The sequence below is a fragment of the Electrophorus electricus genome, chromosome 4, assembly GCF_041902795.1.
Source record: "Electrophorus electricus isolate QZ-2024a chromosome 4, ASM4190279v1, whole genome shotgun sequence".
Classification (NCBI taxonomy): domain Eukaryota; kingdom Metazoa; phylum Chordata; class Actinopteri; order Gymnotiformes; family Gymnotidae; genus Electrophorus; species Electrophorus electricus.
This window is the reverse complement of record NC_137500.1, coordinates 30,962,501-30,981,461: the sequence shown is the minus strand read 5'-3', so window position 1 is coordinate 30,981,461 and position 18,961 is coordinate 30,962,501. Positions and strand designations below refer to the sequence as shown.

The 18,961-nt window shown below is 44.8% G+C and overlaps 1 protein-coding gene across 5 annotated transcripts in view; it reads left to right on the top strand.

Annotated features, from left to right (window-relative positions):
• The first annotated feature begins 6,952 nt into the window (after positions 1-6,952).
• map2 (microtubule-associated protein 2) overlaps positions 6,953-18,961 on the top strand; it is an 86,301-nt gene continuing 74,292 nt past the window's right edge. For 2 of the 5 annotated variants that reach the window (XM_081713219.1, XM_035535897.2), the window contains exon 1: positions 6,953-7,016. The gene's annotated coding sequence lies outside the window, so the exon portion shown is untranslated. Of the gene's footprint in view, positions 7,017-14,600; positions 14,623-18,961 lie in introns of those variants that run through there. The other 3 variants (XM_081713220.1, XM_081713217.1, XM_081713218.1) reach the window with 3 other exon arrangements.

Here is an 18,961-nt window from a genome sequence, read left to right as displayed (position 1 = left end):
CTGTTTTATAGAATCATGATGTGTCATTCTGCCTAATTACACTACAAGTAACCTAGTTGAACATATTGCCTTGAACAACATTCAATTCTTGGACCAATGTAATACCTACAGTGGTCACCAGGGGGCTCTGCTGGGTTACACTTGGAGGTGAACAAAATGTTTGACTCCCATCATGAAGATTGTTGTCCTATCTTGTCATGATCAACCCAATCTGTTCTGGAAAGTGGCTTTGTATCTCCCATACTCCCGTATTTTTAAATACTCTGTACATCATTTAAGCCCCACTGGGTGTGTGTCTTTGATCTCTACTGACGCAAAGCTTATTATCACACTGGTGAGCCAAAGCTGTCTTCACACCCAGTAGCGCAAAGGCTAACTGGTGGCACGTAGTAGCGGGAGGAACTGAAGTGTAATGAACCGCCACCTGTTTGACAGTGACTTTTACTCAACTGTTCTTTGTCGTTTTTTAAAAAAAATCAGAAGCGCTTAAGTCCACCCGAACAATTTACCTTTTATGATTGTCTCTCCTTTTTACAGTAAACGTGTGTGCTATTTGCAAAAAGCGCATTAAAGCTTCCGTCGGTATGATTGAGAAGAGACTTGGCCTTGGAATTTGGAGCCCCTCCCTTTCCGCTCAGCTTCTGCCCTGCCTCCAAAGCCCCTCCCACTCCCTGGCTGCTCAGCTCCAGTTCTGCCTCCATGGCCCCTCCCTCTCCGCTCAGCTCCAGCCTCCAATGCCCCTCCCCCTCCCGCTCCGATCAGCTCCAGCCCCGCTTCCAAAGCCCCTCCCCTCTCTCTCCGCTCAGCTCCAGCTCCAGTTCCGCCTCTAAAGCCCCTCCCCGCAGACGAGACTGCTGTACACGTTATAAAATATCAACGTTGCTGGCCAACAAACAAGCAGGAATAAATCTTTTACACACTAGCACGCACTTAGTTCACTTATTATTTGCTTTGATGTTTGTCGTGAATAGTTTTTAAATAAGCAGTAAACCACATATGAGAACATTTACCTATAAGAACACATAAATATTAGGATAAACATCAAACGATACAGCTGGCCACTTCACAAAGATATTTTCAGCAACTTTCCAATAAAGCGATGCTAACCAGTAGCCTGACTGCAGCATCACAGTAAAATGAGAACTGTACTACAGAGTTACTGTAAGCATTACCATCTTTAGCTTGGTTTAGGATTTTTCCAAATCAAAAATAAATCGAGCAGGGGTAATTATCCACCTGTCAATCAGATATGTAGCCACGATTTTGCAGGGATTTTGAATTCTTCAGGCCCTGTAGCTCTTTCCACCCTCTGAAAAGCTGCTCTGATGTTTATCCTTTTGGCTTGCTTTTCTTCATGCATCATCTGTTTACTTGTTTTTGTCCTATAAGTCCTCTACCAAAAAGGAGGGATATGCTGTTTTTTCATTGATGGTGGTTGTTTATCCGCCGTTGCATTCACAATGGTCCTGAAGCCGCTCACTGATTGAAAGCATGCGCGTGCACGTTGACATGCCGTCAGACACTTCTCCTGGCTCTGATTGGCTGTTTGAGTGTCAGCATGGCAGATTCTTGCAAATTGGTTCTCCAGCGACTCTCAAAGACAAGCATGTTGCTTCGATTGAAGAAAGAACAAGGCATAATCTCTGCACAACTCTGGAAGGTGAGATCTGCATTTTGTCCAGGTGCGACTTCACATGCTGTGTTCATGCTGAAAGAATTAGACAACATACAAGTCTAACAGATACCTACTACCTACAGCCAGTGCTCAAAGTGGGGAAACTGTGACAGTATTCACTCACATGTTGGCATGCACATTGGCCGATATCAGCAAATCATTGAGTATTACATTCTGAATTTCTACAGTGAATAAAATATACTAGGACATATTGATGTTCACAACATATAGTTATTTACTCAAAGTGACCATTTTACAAACTACTTAATCATTATAGGCCTATAATAATGGGCTATAAAATAATTTTAGAATGTCTGTATGGTACTGTGTATGTGTGTGTTGTTATATTTGTGAACACAAAATACATCATTTGATCCTTTGACCAACATAAGGGGCCATTTATCTTTACTAATATTATTGTTAACGTAGTTGGCAGCAGTAACGGTAGTTTCGAGTGTTTATTGATGCATCAAAGGTTTCCTCTCTGCTAGGAGTGGTGCTAACATTAGCTTGCCTGCCTGCATTTACTAGGCCCCCTGGTTCTAATACTGGTGTCGTTGTCTGACTCACGTGTTCTCTTTCTGGCCTTTTGGAGAAGGGCCAAAATCTAAATATTACTTAGACTAGCATTAACGTTATTTGTATTAGACTGGTTGAGAAAACGGGAACAGGTGAGCATCACATAGTGCCCCTTGGGTAATGAAGTTTACATAGGGTCATTACGCATTACCCACAACCTGATATGGATACCATTAGCGCAAGTGCTAATGGTACTATGAGCGCAGCCATCGGCGCATGCGCAGAGCCCACCATAGAACAGCGCCCTCTCATCATCACGGAGAGTGACGTGAAGAGAGTGTTTAAAAGGGTGAATACCAGGAAGGCAGCGAGACCAGACGGTATCTGCGGGAGAGCCCTCAAAACCTGCGCAGACTAGCTAGCACCGGTATTCACCGACATCTTTAATCTCTCCCTGATGCTCAGTATTGTCCCGTCCAGCTTCAAGCAATCCACCATCGTCCCTGTCCCGAAGAAACCTTGACCCTCCGGCCTCAATGACTGCCGCCCTGTTGCCCTCACATCAGTCGTGATGAAGTGCTTTGAAAAGCTAGTCAGAGATTTCATCACATCTTCACTGCCAGCCTCCATGGACCCACTGCAGTTTGCATACCGCCACAACCGCTCCACTGATGATGCAATTGCACATCTGCTCCACACCACACTGACCAACCTGGACAAAGGGAGGGGTAATTATGTTAAAATGCTGTTTGTCGACTACAGTTCAGCATTTAAAACTATCATCCCCTCCCTACTCACTACTAAGTTGGAGGATCTAGGACTGCATACATCCCTGTGCGACTGGATCTCCAACTTCCTAACAGACAGACCACAATCAGTACGGGTGGGCATTTGTGTCTCATCCACCCTCACCCTCAGCACTGGAGCTCCTCAGGGTTGTGTCCTAAGCCCCCTGCTCTACACACTGTACACCTACGACTGCACAGCCACTTCCAGCTCCACCATCATTGTCAAGTTTGCTGACGACACCGTCGTCATTGGCCTGATCTCGGACAACAATGAGAGGGCCTACCTGGAGTAGATTAAATACCTGGAAAACTGGTGCCAGGAAAATAATCTCCTCCTAAACATCAGTAAGAGAAAGGAGCTGATCGTGGATTGCAGCAAGAAGCAGGAGTGGCACTACCAACCTGTGGGGATCAGTGGAACCACGGTGGAGAGAGTAGATAGTTTCAGTTACCTTGGTGTTCACATCTCGCAGGACCTGTCCTGGTCCCGCCATACCAGCTCCCTGGCAAAGAAGACTCGTCAGTGTCTTTACCACCTCAGACGCCTTCAGACTGCCCTCCAAGGTACTGCTGAACTTCTACACCTGCACTATTGAGAGCATCCTCACGGGGAACCTCACAGTCTGGTTTGGGAACAGCACCAAGCAGGAAAGACAAGCGCTCCAAAGGGTGGTGCATTCAGCAGAGCACATCACTCATACGGAACTTTTTGACCTGCAGACCATCTATTACAAGTGGTGCCAGACCAAGGCCAGGAGAATTGTGAAGGACCCCACCCATCCCAACAATAGGCTCTTCTCTCTGTTGAGGTCAGGAAAGTGCTTTCGCTCCCTGAAGACCAAGACAGAGAGACTGAAAAGGAGCTTCTTCCCACAGGCCATTCGGGCCCTGAATCAGGGAAACTGATAAACTGTGGGGACCACCACCACCATGTAACATGTAACTGTAAATATGTTCAATTGCAAGATGGAACTGTACATTGTGTACATACATATATACATATCCATATATACATTGTACATTGTGTATATAAACATAATATACATATATTGTACATACATTGTTAATATATTTTGTATATATATATATATATATATATATAGATATATATTTCTCTATGCACCCCTGTTTTTTTTCCCTCAGTTTGGACAGAGCACTCTCAAACCATTTCACTGTGAGTTATACTGTGTATGACTATGTATGTGACAAATAAACCAAACTTGAAACTTGAAACTTGGAAAGGGCAGAAAAGAATACAGGGAGTTTGTGACAAGTTACGCAAAAGTCACGGTACGCCAGTGAGAGATGTGTAGAAATGCTGGTGTTCTGTCAAAATCTGTGACCACAGAATTCTGTGATTATAGATCAAGCAGCACACAGGTTTCTGATGACTGTTGTCTGAATATGTGACCCCACTGTACAATCATGAGTTAAACACGTGTCAAAATGTTTTTAGGAGTTGTGCGTTTTCTGACAGCTGTATGCTGCTGACTCTCTACTGATCCCAGACAGAAATAACTTTGTAAATGTGAATGTGAGTGTCAGTGGATGATATAACACCTGAAAATGCTTTGTGTTTCTTATTTATTTTGAAGGTACGGTGGGGTCTCATATTCTGACTGCGCATTGACACTCAGTCAATTATTGTTTATTTTCCCTTACAGTAAAATCTGTAAGAATCTGCTAAATGGTGTACGTTAGTGTATGTAAACTGTTTAAGAGCAAGTTATTGTACAGTCTGCAGTCACAAAATTGTAAATTGGACCTTTTGAGACTGCAGAGCAGGCTATGCAGTGGGGGCACAACAGTATCATGTCCATTCCTGATGCTCTAAAGTCACATTTTAGTTACATTTATATAAACTCACTTCACGAAGCTTCACTTAGACCTAAAAACAAACAATCAAGTAAATAAAGCAGTACATGAAGCATTAGGAGTTTGATGTTTGAGGTTTTTTACAGATCTCATGTACTCCTGTTAATATAGGAACAGTTTAACAAATAAAGGTTTGTTTTTTGTTTTTTGTTTTTTTTTGTATAACAGTTACCTACTGCTGCATTAATGATAATGCGGTTATACTGTGTAGCAAAATTGTATTGACCTTGCTGTTGAGTTGGCAGCACCCCAACTATGGCGATACAGTGGCAGCCAAAACGATTACGGACCTAGCTCGGCAGATGTCCAGAATCGATCTGTTCTGATTTCAGAGTTCATTAGTGCACTCTCTCTCTCTCTCTCTCTCTCTCTCTCTCTCTCTCTCTCTCTCGCTCTCGCTCTCTGTGTGTGTTCTGTTTTTGCGGATCCGCTAAATTCATGCTGCGGTTTGGAAGCAGCTGGTACCGTTTAGTATGTAAAACATAAATGAACAGGCTACGTTCAGAAAAAACTAACGCATTAGTCCGCGTGCTTTCCTGTGTATCGTGGTGAATTTCACATGAATATTAAACCACTGCAACAGAAAATATCAAATAAGGGATCTCCTGGGCCCGGCATCCTTCCATGCTGCTGTAGGGTGTCACCGATAAAGCACCACTTGCCATCGACGGCAGGTTCAGCAGCCGTCCAGCCTCTTCAATCGTGTTGGGCCTGCCAGGCTGATCACCTGCCTCACATTCCTGATTCAAATGCCAACACTCTCTCTCTCTCTCTCTCTCTCTCTCTCTCTCTCTCTCTCTCTCTGGGAGAGAGTGGAAGAATGCGAGTCCAAGTTATAGTGTAGGGCTATTCGTGTCGTCAACGCTGAGGAAAGTTCGACAGATGAATTTTATTGGTTTTTTTTTTAAACATATGTTGTATGTGTTAAGCACTTTTATCACAGGAGCAGAACCGAAAGTCTCATCAAGTCAAAAAATACGAAGCAAAAAAACCCCAAAAAACCCGTGGTGACCCCGCATCTAGCCGTAGCACACATCCCCCTGTCCCCTGTGGTGCTCACGGATAATAACTCAAATCTTTATTCCAGATCACCACTGTGCTCTGGGGAAATATACAGGGATGTTTTCTCTCTTTTATTCAGCGACGGCAACAGATTACAAAGTCTCGAATTCATGGGGCGTGCAAGAATTATTTAAAGTGTGGCTGTCTCGAAACCCAAAATATACTGCACATTTTCTGGTTAGTAGCATCCCCATGCCTAAGTGTGGCCAATGTTTTGGTGGGGCGCTTCCTACACTGGGATATAGTTATGCATTTTAGTCAGTGAAACACTCTAAACCTGTGAAACACTCTAAACCAGTGAAACACTCTAAGCTTGTGAAACACTCTAAGCCTGTGAAACACTCTAAGCCAGTGAAACACTCTAAGATTGTGAAACACTCTAAGACAGTGAAACACTCTAAGCTTGTGTCAACTGCGTAGTGGTAGAGAGCATGGAAGATCTCCACTGCTAAACGAAGTCGCATTTGCCCATTTTAGTATTTTCACTTTGTTGTTCAGTCCGTTGGATACTTCTAACTTTTTAATAATCTTGATTTCATTATACTTATCTAAGGCTGTATTGCTTTGGTGGGTTCACCTTATCTTTTAAAACTGATTGTTTTATTTGAGAATACTGGCTCAATTCCAGCATCTCATACAGAAACAATAAAATCTGATACAAACACATAAAAAAATAGTGACTTTAATTGTTTGCTACAGTCTATCTATCTATCTATCTATCTATCTATCTATCTATCTATCTATCTATCTATCTATCTATCTATCTATCTATCTATCTATCTATCTATCTATCTATCTATCTATCTATCTATCTATCTATCTATCCACACACAGTCTGGACTGGTAATACTGTTTCTCTATTTTTTTTTATTTCTCTTTTTCTCTCTCTATGTGTATATACGTATGTACGCGTTTACATTGTGCACTAGCTATATCGTTTGTATGTTGTATGACGATGCAGTGCGCTTGTGCCGCCGCATTAACTGTCTTATTTACGGTAATTAGACAGAGAGGGCGGGGTTTAGGGCAACTAGCGCTCCGCCGTGTGTCACTGCGCTCCGAGACGTAGTCCGCAGTAGACCCCTTACACCGAACAGGTAAGAGAAAATATTTAATTATTTTTGAAAAGCCATATTACAGAGGCAAAATGGACAGCATATTTTACGTGTCTGCATCTGTCATTTACAAAAGCAGTTATACATTATAGTTGTTTTCTTTAATCTGTGCATTTACAGATTTACGTGGTTTTGTTCATCTCCAGCACGCATTGCTCTTCTTTGTGTAAAGGCATTGTGACATTTTTTTTTCTGACCAAAATATGCCCTTGCAATATTAATCGAACTTTTGTAGCTTACACCTTGATTAGATCATAAACATTTCTCAGAGGATTTAATGAATTTAGCGGTAGGTCTTCGAAAGATTATATATACACTTGCAGATTATAATTGTGGATGTTTCAAATTAATAGTTGCCTTATTAATTTCGTGTACTAAATCATTTTTATTGTGCTGATATATAAAGATAACGTGAACTGACAGTAGCATCTGAGATGATGTTGAGATCATTTTCTTCTTGCGTTATATGCTTGTTGCAGAACGGCCGGGGGGGGGGGGGGGGGGGGGGGGGGTCAGGGGAGCGGGGATGGGGTGTCTGCTGCGGAGAACCGGTAAAGATTGAACACCGCCTGTTCCAAGTCCAGCATCGGTGGTGCTGAAACAGCGAGCAAAATCGCACTTCCATTACCTATTTCGTTTAGGCAAAATCATCTCGATAATTTTATGTGTAACGAAAGTAAAATTCCAAGGTTTTCTTTCTTCGCTTTTGATTCCTCGAATAGACGTGTTAAGGGTTACCACCTGACTGTTTTAGGAAAAAGACTACAGATTACACAGATATTCCATCTAAAACGAATTTACGGGAGACGCACAAATTCATGATCGGTGCGAAACGCATCAGTGTAGGCTACAGTCGTCGATTAAGCCTCGCGCCAGCGTATTTCACAGCGTCACGCTACGGAACGCCTTCCTTCATGTTACTTTATGCGTCCCTGCGTTGTCGCCCGGTCGGTCCACGCGTGTAGGCTCACGGGATCCTTCGCGACTGTGTTAGACGGTAGCAAGCTGCACGCAGCACTCTACGCAAGGTGACTAATGTCTGCGCAGTCCCCACGTCGCAAGCTCCGAAAGCACGCGCCCGCTGTCTTATCATAGGCCGTGCTGTTGTTTGTTGATTTCTCAAAACGTGGCGGAGTCCTATCAGATAAACATCAGGACTGTCGCGCAACTGGTTGTTATCCGCGTGTCAGTGCTTTCATCAGGTGTGTAAACGGGAGAAAACACATCTGAAATGAAGCACATCAAGATGTAGAGCAACCTCCCCCTCCCCATCTATCTATCTATCTATCTATCTATCTATCTATCTATCTATCTATCTATCTATCTATCTATCTATCTATCTATCTATCTATCTATCTATCTATCTGTCTGTCTGTCTGTCTGTCTGTCTGTCTGTCTGTCTGTCTGTCTGTCTGTCTGTCTGATAGATGAAGGATGTTTCTCTACTTTCAAGTGAAGCATGCCTGGAGAGACTAAATGAAAAGGTTTTTTTGTATGTGCTACATCCTGAAGGTCCTAGCTGCAACATGGCAGCCGTTGCACATGCAGTCCTTCACACTGCCCTTGATTGGCGATGATGATTATCTTGAACATGCTGGCACTGGAACACGAACCCTCTTTGTGCTTGCGCTACACGAGCGTCGGGCGCGCCTTCGCGCGGCTGTATCCAGTGGCGCGGGGGCTTCTGCCGTTGAATGAATCCATCGGAAACGCGTTTGAATCTCAGCGCAGAGCGCGGACGCCTGTTTCGCATGCTGGCACGCGCCTCCATTTTAAAGCAGTCAGGTTGAAGCCCCGGAATAGCGGCGAGAGCCAGAGAGCTGAGGGAGACAGAGAAGATGATTGACTGGAATGTATGCGCTCAGAGCATAATCAGACACCCATGACATAAGCATTGATTTGCATTTGCTGTAAACAAGCGTCGTGTACTAGTCTGTTTTAACGAGCAGGCCATGGTGCCCTAGATCAATGGACTCCGGGGCCCCTAAAGCAAGCTGCACCTGCCCAGGCCGAAGGGCCAGAGCCGGGCTGGGAGTGGCACAGCCTGGCCTCTTCAGGTCTGGTTATCCGCTAAGCACTTCCAACAGGTGCTCCACAGAACACAAACGTGACAGGGCATTTCACATAAAATGGCTGAATTCAGGCAAAATGGATACTGAAGATGCCTAATCACTTCCAGTTTATTCAGCTGAGTCTGACACCGATAGGAAGGGAAGGCTTTTTTTTTATTATAATGTGGCAGACAGTTCCATCACACAGACATCAAAATCCGAGCACATTCAAATCTATGCCACCCTAAAATGGTTTCCTGCAACAGGAAAGCCCATAGATTGACGCTGCAGTTTGTCTCCTGTCTGCAGCACTTGTGGTTAACCGACTGCTAACAACAGGGTTTGGCATGTGGTGGCTTACGTCACGCTGGCATGACCTGAGGTTTCTCTAATCACCAGGAGGGACAGCTCAACGGACGCTATGTAGCGCTCCTGAGATTAGAACCTAAGACTTTTCCACAGCACTGTTAAAACTTATGGGTTCGGAAAGCTTTCCTTCCAGCGGCAGAGTTTATGTTTTGTCCCAGTATGTAACTCGCCTGTTGGAATGTGCCTGCAGTTCCCCAAAGGTTTGGGTTTGGCATCAGGGTTGTATACATTCTTCTCGGGATGTTCTGTCTCTGCCTTTTAGTTCCAGATGGGTTCACTTTCATCTTCAATCGGATATCCGGCAGAAACATGGAGAGGGGAGATGATTGAGTGTGTTTGGCTGTGTTAGCAGTGAGGACAGAGCATGAGTGTGCAGGCGTGCATGCATGCGTGTTCGTGCGTGTGTGTGTGCATGTGTGTGTGTCTGTGTGTGTTTGTGTGCGTATGTGTGTGTGTTGTGAGCCACAGACATTCAGACTTGGGGTCTCTTTAAGGGAGAGGGTTATTTTTCAGGAGTGCAGAGAAAGAAACCACAAAACAATGACCTCAGTGTTCTCTCTGTGGGCTCCTTAAAACAGGTCACCTTCAAAACAGCAGCCAGCCACGGAACTCACTGTCATACTAACACACGCTTCACTGGTGACTGGCATTCAGTTCAGTCTTATTAAATGGGCAGAATCCTGCTTCAATGATTTAACTGTAACCATAATGAAATAAGTTGGTCTGTCACGTTTAGTCTGGGTTTCAGATAGTGGTCAACGGAGCCAGATTAGCCCACACAAGGTAGTCCACTGCAGGTTGAAACACCAGCACAGGTATGGTGCTCAGCTGAAGAGGACACCTCACCTCACTGTATCCTCTGTCATCCTCCTTTTCTCTACTGAGCATTATATCATCTGCTTGTCCATAACCTGCTAAGCCCCTTCAGTCTTGTAGAAATGTCTTTAATGTTTTAAAGTGTTTTAACATTCCATCTGTCAGTGTTCTACCTAAACAAAGATCAGAATAATTTCTGAGTCGTACTTTTCAAATTGTTTTAAAAATGTGAAATTGTTTCACCCACTGCTGTTAATAATAACATTTTGTTTTTGTCATTCAGTAGATGCATCTGATGCCAAAACCCGTTTGTAATTGAAATAAGTATCTAATAAAACAGTAAGCAGTTGTTGCGTGCTTCGTGCTTCTCTGCTGCTGACCCAGTTTGTTTGAATGTTGCAACCACGACAAAGAGCAAGTTCTCTGTCGTGTTGTTCCATACTCACACGATTCAGTGGTTCGTTTTGTTGATGCCACATAATCCACACACGGACGTCCACCCACACACACACACACACACACATACACACGCCCGCGCACACACACGCCCGTGAACACACACGCGCACACACACACACATATGATATTTAGCACATACATACAGACTAGTGCTATCCTTGACTATACAGCACCATAAGCTGGTTCCGTCTGCCTCTCACTACACACCACTGTGCTGGCTAGTTTGTTTCAGATGTCCCTCCCAAATTGCACGGTGATCTCAGCTGTATTTGGAGTGGCAGGCTATAGGGTGCCCACCTGAAGGTCCAGGCTAGGTCTTCCCCATAAGATACTCCTGCTCACTTCATCATTAGCTGGAGGTTGTGTGTGTTTGTATGTGTGTGTGTGTGTGTGTCTGTGTGTTTGTGTTGATTGGATCTGTAAAGAACAGAGAGAGAGAGAAAGTGTGTGTCTGTGTGTGTGTGTGTCTGTGTGTGTGTGTGTCTGTGTTTGTGCGTGTGTGTGTGTGTTTGTGTGTGTGTGCATGTATGTATATGTGTGTGTGTGTGTGTGTGTGTGTGTGCGGGCATGTGTGTGTGTGTGCGTGTGTTAGTTAGTTAGTATTCAGTAGATCCTATTATTAGTATGAATAGTAATTCCTAGTACTAAATTTGTATTATTTCTAGTTTCTAGTATTATTAATTTATTCCTAGTGTAATCTAAATGATGGGGGCAGAGTAATCGCTAGAGAATGCCTATATGGAGCTGAACCTCTGAGCAGCAGAGTGAAGTCTGTAGAGGCGACTTATCCCTGCCAAACCCGTCTACAGTGCATGCGCTTGGAAGGGACCAGGGATGAGTCTGCTAGGGCTGTGTTCAGACCGTCTGGCTGAAGATGGTGTAGGATGGCGTGTGCCACATCGGTGGTGTTTCTGCAGGGACTCCTCACTGGTCCAGGTCACTGCCCAGACTTCTAAAAATGCCTGACAGTGACCCAGTGTCAGTGCATGACACAGGAACACAGTACAGAGGCACATCCCGTTCTAACCAAAGTGTGTGTGTGTGTGTGTTATCCAGACCTTATTTTAGGAGAGCAGTCTGTCCTCTTTAGACCTAAAAGCTCAGTTCCAAAGATAAAGGGACTTCACGCAGGCTTCAGCACAGTAGTCCTGCTTCAGACAAACCCCTGAATCCATCCACTGTACAACTCTCTACAACTCTCCTGTGTGTCCGACTGTGTGTCCAAACTGCTGGCTGCTCTCTGTCCTCAGAATTAAACCGCACTTAGTCTTTAGACTGAGATGTTCAAGTTATGTTTATTTCTGCTCCACACAAAACCACCTGCTAGTCCATGAATGTGAATATGAAACATTTGAGTATGCAGGCTCACACACATCACTGAACCTCCCTTACCAAGCATTGTTGGGAAAGTGGCGTAGTGTGAGCTGGACTGGACAAGGTGAAGCCATCCTCATTTGGGGTCATTAATCTAATACCCCACTCAGGCAGCCAGTGAAGGAATGTTTGTGAGTGAACAGCACAGGTACAGGATGCCCAGTGACCGATCCTCTCGGACCAGAATGGGAAGTGACCATTTTTTTTGTGTAACTCGCTGTACTGGAGCCCTTCTGAAACAGTCGCACAGCAGTTAATGGCATGAGCCCTGATGGCTGGAATGCGAGCTCTGCCTCACCACGGCGACCCCTACCATGGAAACGGCGGTCACGTGACTGCGGAGTAATGAAGAGGCCATACAAAAGGACCCTTTGCAGAGCCCTCTCCATGTGGAAGGACGCAGGGTGATGGAGAAGTGGCCAATGGATCGGTCCACAAGCCCCCCGTGCCCCCAACACTCCAAGGCAGGCCAAGTCGAGAGAGTTGGGCCAGGCCGAAGCGCTGGTGACAGCATCCACCCAGCCTATTGCTCTGATGTGGAATGACTGCCATAAGGACATCCATCGGTTTGGGTGTCAGGAAAGTGCTTCACGGCAGGCCTGCTGTGTAGTGGTAGAGTTGCGTTTTGACTCCATGCACCGCTGCAGAGTTTAGGTTAAAAATCTGCATTGCATTTTGCTTACGTGGATGACTGCATATTTAATGGGTGACAGCAAACACTGCACCATGGTCAAACAGAAACGTGTAGTCATCTGCATGAGAGAAATCCCAGATACATAATAGAGGAAGCTGGTTTAACATAACAGTTCAAATCAAACTGCAGAAAACATTAGTTCCATATTTATCAGGGATTATAAGGGAAAACCCCTTCACTTAAATAAGACAAAGTTGTCATCAGCAGTATTGATGTGATGGAGGATGTGGAGACCAAACCCATACAGCACTGCAGTGTTTACTGTGGACAAACCCATACAGCACTACACAGTATTTACTGTGGCCAAACACACACAGCACTACAGTGTTTACTGTGGCCAAACCCACACAGCACTACACAGTGTTTACTGTGGCCAAACCCACACAGCACTACAGTGTTTATTGTGGCCAAACCCACACAGCACTACAGTGTTTATTGTGGCCAAACCCACACAGCACTGCAGTGTTTACTGTGGCCAAACCCTCACAGCACTACAGTGTTTACTGTGGACGAACCCATACAGCACTACACAGTGTTTACTGTGGCCAAACCCACACAGCACTAGAGTGTTTATTGTGGCCAAACCCACACAGCACTGCAGTGTTTACTGTGGCCAAACCCTCACAGCACTGCATTGTTTACTGTGGACAAACCCATACAGCACTACACAGTATTTACTGTGGTCAAACCCACACAGCACTACACAGTGTTTACTGTGGCCAAACCCACACAGCACTACAGTGTTTATTGTGGCCAAACCCTCACAGCACTACACAGTGTTTACTGTGGCCAAACCCACACGGCACTACGGTGTTTACTGTGGCCAAACCAGGCTTAATGTAGCCGAACCCAGACGCTACTAAACAGTGTTTAATGTTTCCCTCATATTCTTCATCTTATTTTCAGCTAATTTTCAAGCTCTTCATGAGATAAATGAGGTGTTGTCAGACATGAGAAATATTGGCCTCTGCACTTCTGTGGCTGGCCAGCACTGCGGGTTTATAATATGAAGTGTTTTATGCAGCTAGACTGCAGCTAGACTCTGAGGGGCAGGCCGTCCTCCTCGGTTAGACTGGGTTGTGCTAAAAAAAAAAATTACATTATTTTTTAAATCTGATAAGATGATTAAATGTTTATGTTTGGACAAGTGAAATGTGTCTGTTGAATTACAATTGTGGAGCAAATTTGATCTAAAAATATTACAATGCATTTGATTTATTTACCTTTGTACAGAATTTTAGTAAAATATCCGATAAGGTTTGAGTCCTTGGAAAATGGATCTTTATGGAAAGCTAAAACAGTGGACATCTGGTTCCATCTCCCTCTCCCTCCTTCTTTCTCTCTCTCCCTTTGCTCACTCTCTCTGTCTGCATCTGTCTGGTTGTCTCTCACCCCTCTGGCTTGTAGCCTGCAACATAGCACAGATGAAAAAGAAAGCACCACAACTGGTGGGAAGCAGTGACAGCACGCGTAGGATGAACCTAGGGCTGAAGTGTGTGTGGGCGGAAAACAGGTGTGTGCGTGTGTGTGTGAGCATAGGGGCTGGCTAATGTGTAGGCTATAAGGAGATATTCATGTATTGTTGTTACATGCGTGGTGTAAGGAGGTGCGTCTGTTGGAGTTGAAAGGAGGTGTGTGTGTGTGTGGGGGTGGGTGTGCGTTTGTCTGCTGTGAGGAGGGTTAATGCACGGGCTGTAAAGAACTACGAATTATTGTTATATGCTGTGTGTGAGCGTGTGCATGCATGTGCGTGGGTTTGCGTGAGCCCATTTTCCGGACGGGTGCCGTAGGTGCTCAGAGTCCGAAGGATACCATGCTACTCTGGGTGAGTCACTCCGCCGTTACCTTGAGTTCCTTTCTCCTCTCCGTCATACCACTCCAATCCCTGCCCTGGCTCGGGGAGGGCGATGGAGGAGGTAGACTGAGTTAGTGGGTGGAGAATGCGCTGCCTCCGCGTGGGTGGCTGTGTGTGAGCGGCTCCCTTTCGGAGCGTGTCATTACAGCCCACTCCGTGCGGAGCGGAGCGGGGGCGGACAGCTCTACAGCACGCCGAGGGCTGCAGAGTCACTGTGCAGCTCCGCACACGTCGTGACTGGGGCTGTGGAGGCCTTGCGAACATTTCCTCTTGCCTAAAACTGCTAAGACATTCGGGCTGAGGATTGGATGTGCTTATTGAGAACTGTTGGAAGTTAAATAGGCACATTAAAGCCTGGTGCTTTCAGTGTTTCTTCTAAGGATGTGTGTTTGTAAATGCAGACTTATGTTAAGGAAACTCTGAAAATGCAATGTGCCTGATCTGTTTAACCTGGATGTACCCACTGGACTGATCTGAGCCTCTACACTGTGTACCATACTTCTACGCTTATTGGTATTAGGAAAGCTCACAACCTCACACACAACCTATTTGCACAAACTCAGTTAAAGCTTAGTGTGGTTTTTTTTCATAGGATCTGTAGGTTACTAAGTGAGGTGCATGCCAGACTTTCAGAGAACTACTGCTATTCTCTGGAACAACTCTTGAACTTGGGGAAGTGCCACATTCGTGCCATAGCGGGGGGACGGAATGAACAGAACGGAGTGGATCTAATTCCACTTGGACCGGAGAGGAGGCAGCCTTCCTCGGACAAATCCGAGGAAGCGCGTCCTACCATTCATAAGCTCAGCTCCTTAATTCCCACTGAGAACAAATGGGGTTTGGGCCAGCTCTTAACCACTGGAAGCACGTTTTGATCTCAGCCACTTCATGGACTATGTACGGTCTTCTCAGCTCCCTGGAGAAGGGCGAGGGGGTTGTGTCTCCCTCCCTTCCACCAGCTCTGGTGAGTGTCCAGTGCCGCCAGAATCTGCCACTTCAAACAGCCCTTCAAAGCCTCTGGAAAGCAGTCGCAGGCGCTGATCACAGTCAGCGGTCAATTTTTCACTTCCATAGCATATTAGGCTTCTCTGTACAAAGAGTGCGCTCAGAAGTGTAACAGAAAGCAGAGCACACAGTTTGGTCTGCCGTCCGTATTTATTTCGGACATGTGCACACCGTCGGGACAAGACTAGGACTTCTAGAAAACAGGAGTAGACATTAATTGCTTAGTTTTTCATTTTTTAAATGTATTTTTCTCTTACAATTGCTACTCTTGTGGTGGATGAGAGCCCCCCCCCCCCCCCCCCCTTGAGTCTTGGATCCTCTCAAGGTTTCTTCCTCATGCTCTATAGGGAGTTTTTCCTTGCCACTGTCGCTCTTGGCTTGCTCACTGGGGGCTCGGACTTGGACATTTGTAAAGCTGCTTTGTGACAACGGCTGCTGGAAAAAGCGATGTGTAAATAAATTTGATTTGACTTGATTTGATTTAGAATGTGGTCACATGGAGGAAGGAGATAAATGGCTCTTAAGTTTATAGGCCTTCCTATAAGAAGGGGTTCTGTCAGGTCGCTTCGAGTCGGGTCACGTCGGGTCATGCCTGGTCGCAGGAACTGGCCGGCGGCCACCACCGATGCCGTCGGTAGGCGCATCGTAATCGCCTCCCCGTCGCTCACCATCACGCTGCAACGATATCATCCTCTTTCGCAATCAAAGCAATCAGCCAGTGAGTGGCTATGTGTGAACTGACCTCTATTCAGACTACACACCGCTCCTGTAATGTAATAGAGTGGAAAGGGTCTGATCTGGGGCCCAGTGCAATGAATCAGGCATAGAGAAGTAAGACACTGCTACAGGTTGGCTCTGCCCGGTGTCTGACTAAAGCATTGCCCGCCTTCAACCTGCAGATGTGTAACACAGCTGTTTAACAGGAGGGTGCAGGGACAGACCGATCGCTTGTTCTCTGCTCCTCAGCCATGACACTGCAAGGCAATGTAAGAGGGGAAAAAACCTGGAGCTGCCCCCGTCCATCACCTGTCAGTGTGCAAGATCCAGAAACAGGCTGGGGGACCATAACGACGGACCCACAGCCTACCAGTAACAGCAGCCAGCTTCGTGTTCTTGGGGTTATTTTATTACTGTAATTACTCACCTAATAAATTTTATAACCAAACGACTGCATCTGTATTTGTCCATTTAGTGCAACTATTTAACCAGCTGTGTTCATATATACACATGAATGCATGGCGATCGAAACACTAGGTCTACGGTCAGACATTATTTGCTTTATGTCCTTGTAGTTCATTTTAGACCGATAAACTGCAGACCCATGTCTTCAACTTTAACGCAAGCTCATCAGACCTGATTCAGTAAAGCCCTGGGAAATGAAACTTCTTGTACATTTAGAGTTGGCATTTTGTCCCGCTGGACTGAGGTGGGTTCATTAATCACAGCTACAGACCATTCCCAGCTGGGATAAAGGAGTACTTTGTCCAGCTCTTCAATTGGTAAAATTGAGCATCATGTCTGGTTGTTTGCTGGAGGTTCCAACGGCCAAAGTTGATGGACAAGACCTGAGTGTATGAGCAGAGTTACCTGATGGATCAAATAAGCTTTATGCAGACTAACTACTTACACTAACTACTTACATGAACTACTCATACTATTTACACTAACTACTTACACTACTTACACTAGCTACTTACATGAACTACTTACACTATTTACACTAACTACTTACACTAGGTACTTATACTAATCACACTAACTACTTACACTACTTACACTAGCTACTTACATTAACTACTTACACTGCTTACACTAACTACTTACACTACTTACACTAACTACTTGCATTAACTACTTACACTACACTAATTACTAACACTACTTACATTATTTACACTACTTACACTAACTACTTACACTACTTATATTAATTACACTAAGTACTTACACTACTTACACTAACTACTTGCATTAACTACTTACACTATCTACACTAATTACTAACACTACTTACATTACTTACACTACTTACACTAACTACTTACACTACTTATAGTAATTACATTAACTACTTACACTACTTACACTAATTACACTAACTACTTACACTACATACTTACACTACTTATACTAATTACACTAACTACTTACATTAACTACTTACACTACTTATAGTAATTACACTAACTACTTACACTAACTACTTACACTACTTATACTAATTACACTAACTACTTACATTAACTACTTACACTACTTATAGCAATTACACTAACTACTTACATTAACTACTTACACTACTTACACTAACTACTTACACTGAAGCTATTTTCATCCTGTTTGACCTCTGTGACCCTTCCAGTATCAGTTCCATGCTAAAAGCACAAGTAGCTATGGTTTGTGATTTCCTGGCATATGAACCCATGATTTGCTTTACAGAAGTTGGACGTAAGGGTCCTCCTCTCTCCTTCCATTTCACCTACACTCTTTAGGTCCTGTGTTTCCACAGCGTGAGCATCAGCTCCGCATTGTCACACGCAGTGATGGGGACGCAGGGTACTTAGCTGCTGATGTCATGTCCGTGTGTCGGGCCTCTCCACCTTTTTGCTCGTTGGGCAGGCAGGCTCTGGAGCATCATGGGAGCTTCTCTCTGCTGGATATCTCAGCATGCCTTAGGACCTTTAGAATGAACCAGGTCCAGCAGAGTAGTCACACACTGGCCAGGATTCAGAGATACATGTTTGTAAGGGCCAAAATTTATGGTGCATTATGTGAAATTTGTGTATTTCCAAAATGTGGTAACCATCTAATTTGAACAAACGGTGTTTTTGTAAAGAAGCCAACAGCCAAAAATATTGTTTCGGTAACTTGTATCTCTTGCCGTGTTTATTGATCTCTAATTATAAGCCCATTCCTATTCCAGAGACATCTCAGAAAACCAAAAAAGCTCTCTAAGCACAGCGAGATATATCTGTAACTTGAGATAAAGTCCCATCACTCTTCTTCTCTCTCTCTCTTTTTCTCATCCTCTCTCCCTCCTTGTTTTTCTCTCTCCAAAGGCGAGGCCTTTAAGCATCGTTCCTTTTTCGTTTGTTTTTTTGCCCATCTTAGGCCATCTGCTCTGGTGGATGTGGCTATCGTAGGGGTCTCTTGTGACCTCCTCCCCCAAGCCTCCCTGCATCTTGCCTGGGGAGCATGCCTGTGGCCTATCTCTCGCTAGGGGGGCCCCAGGACCCTGCTCAATATGAGATTATCCAAAATTGCTTTTCAAGGAACTATGTAGAACTCTAGGAAGCGAGTTGTG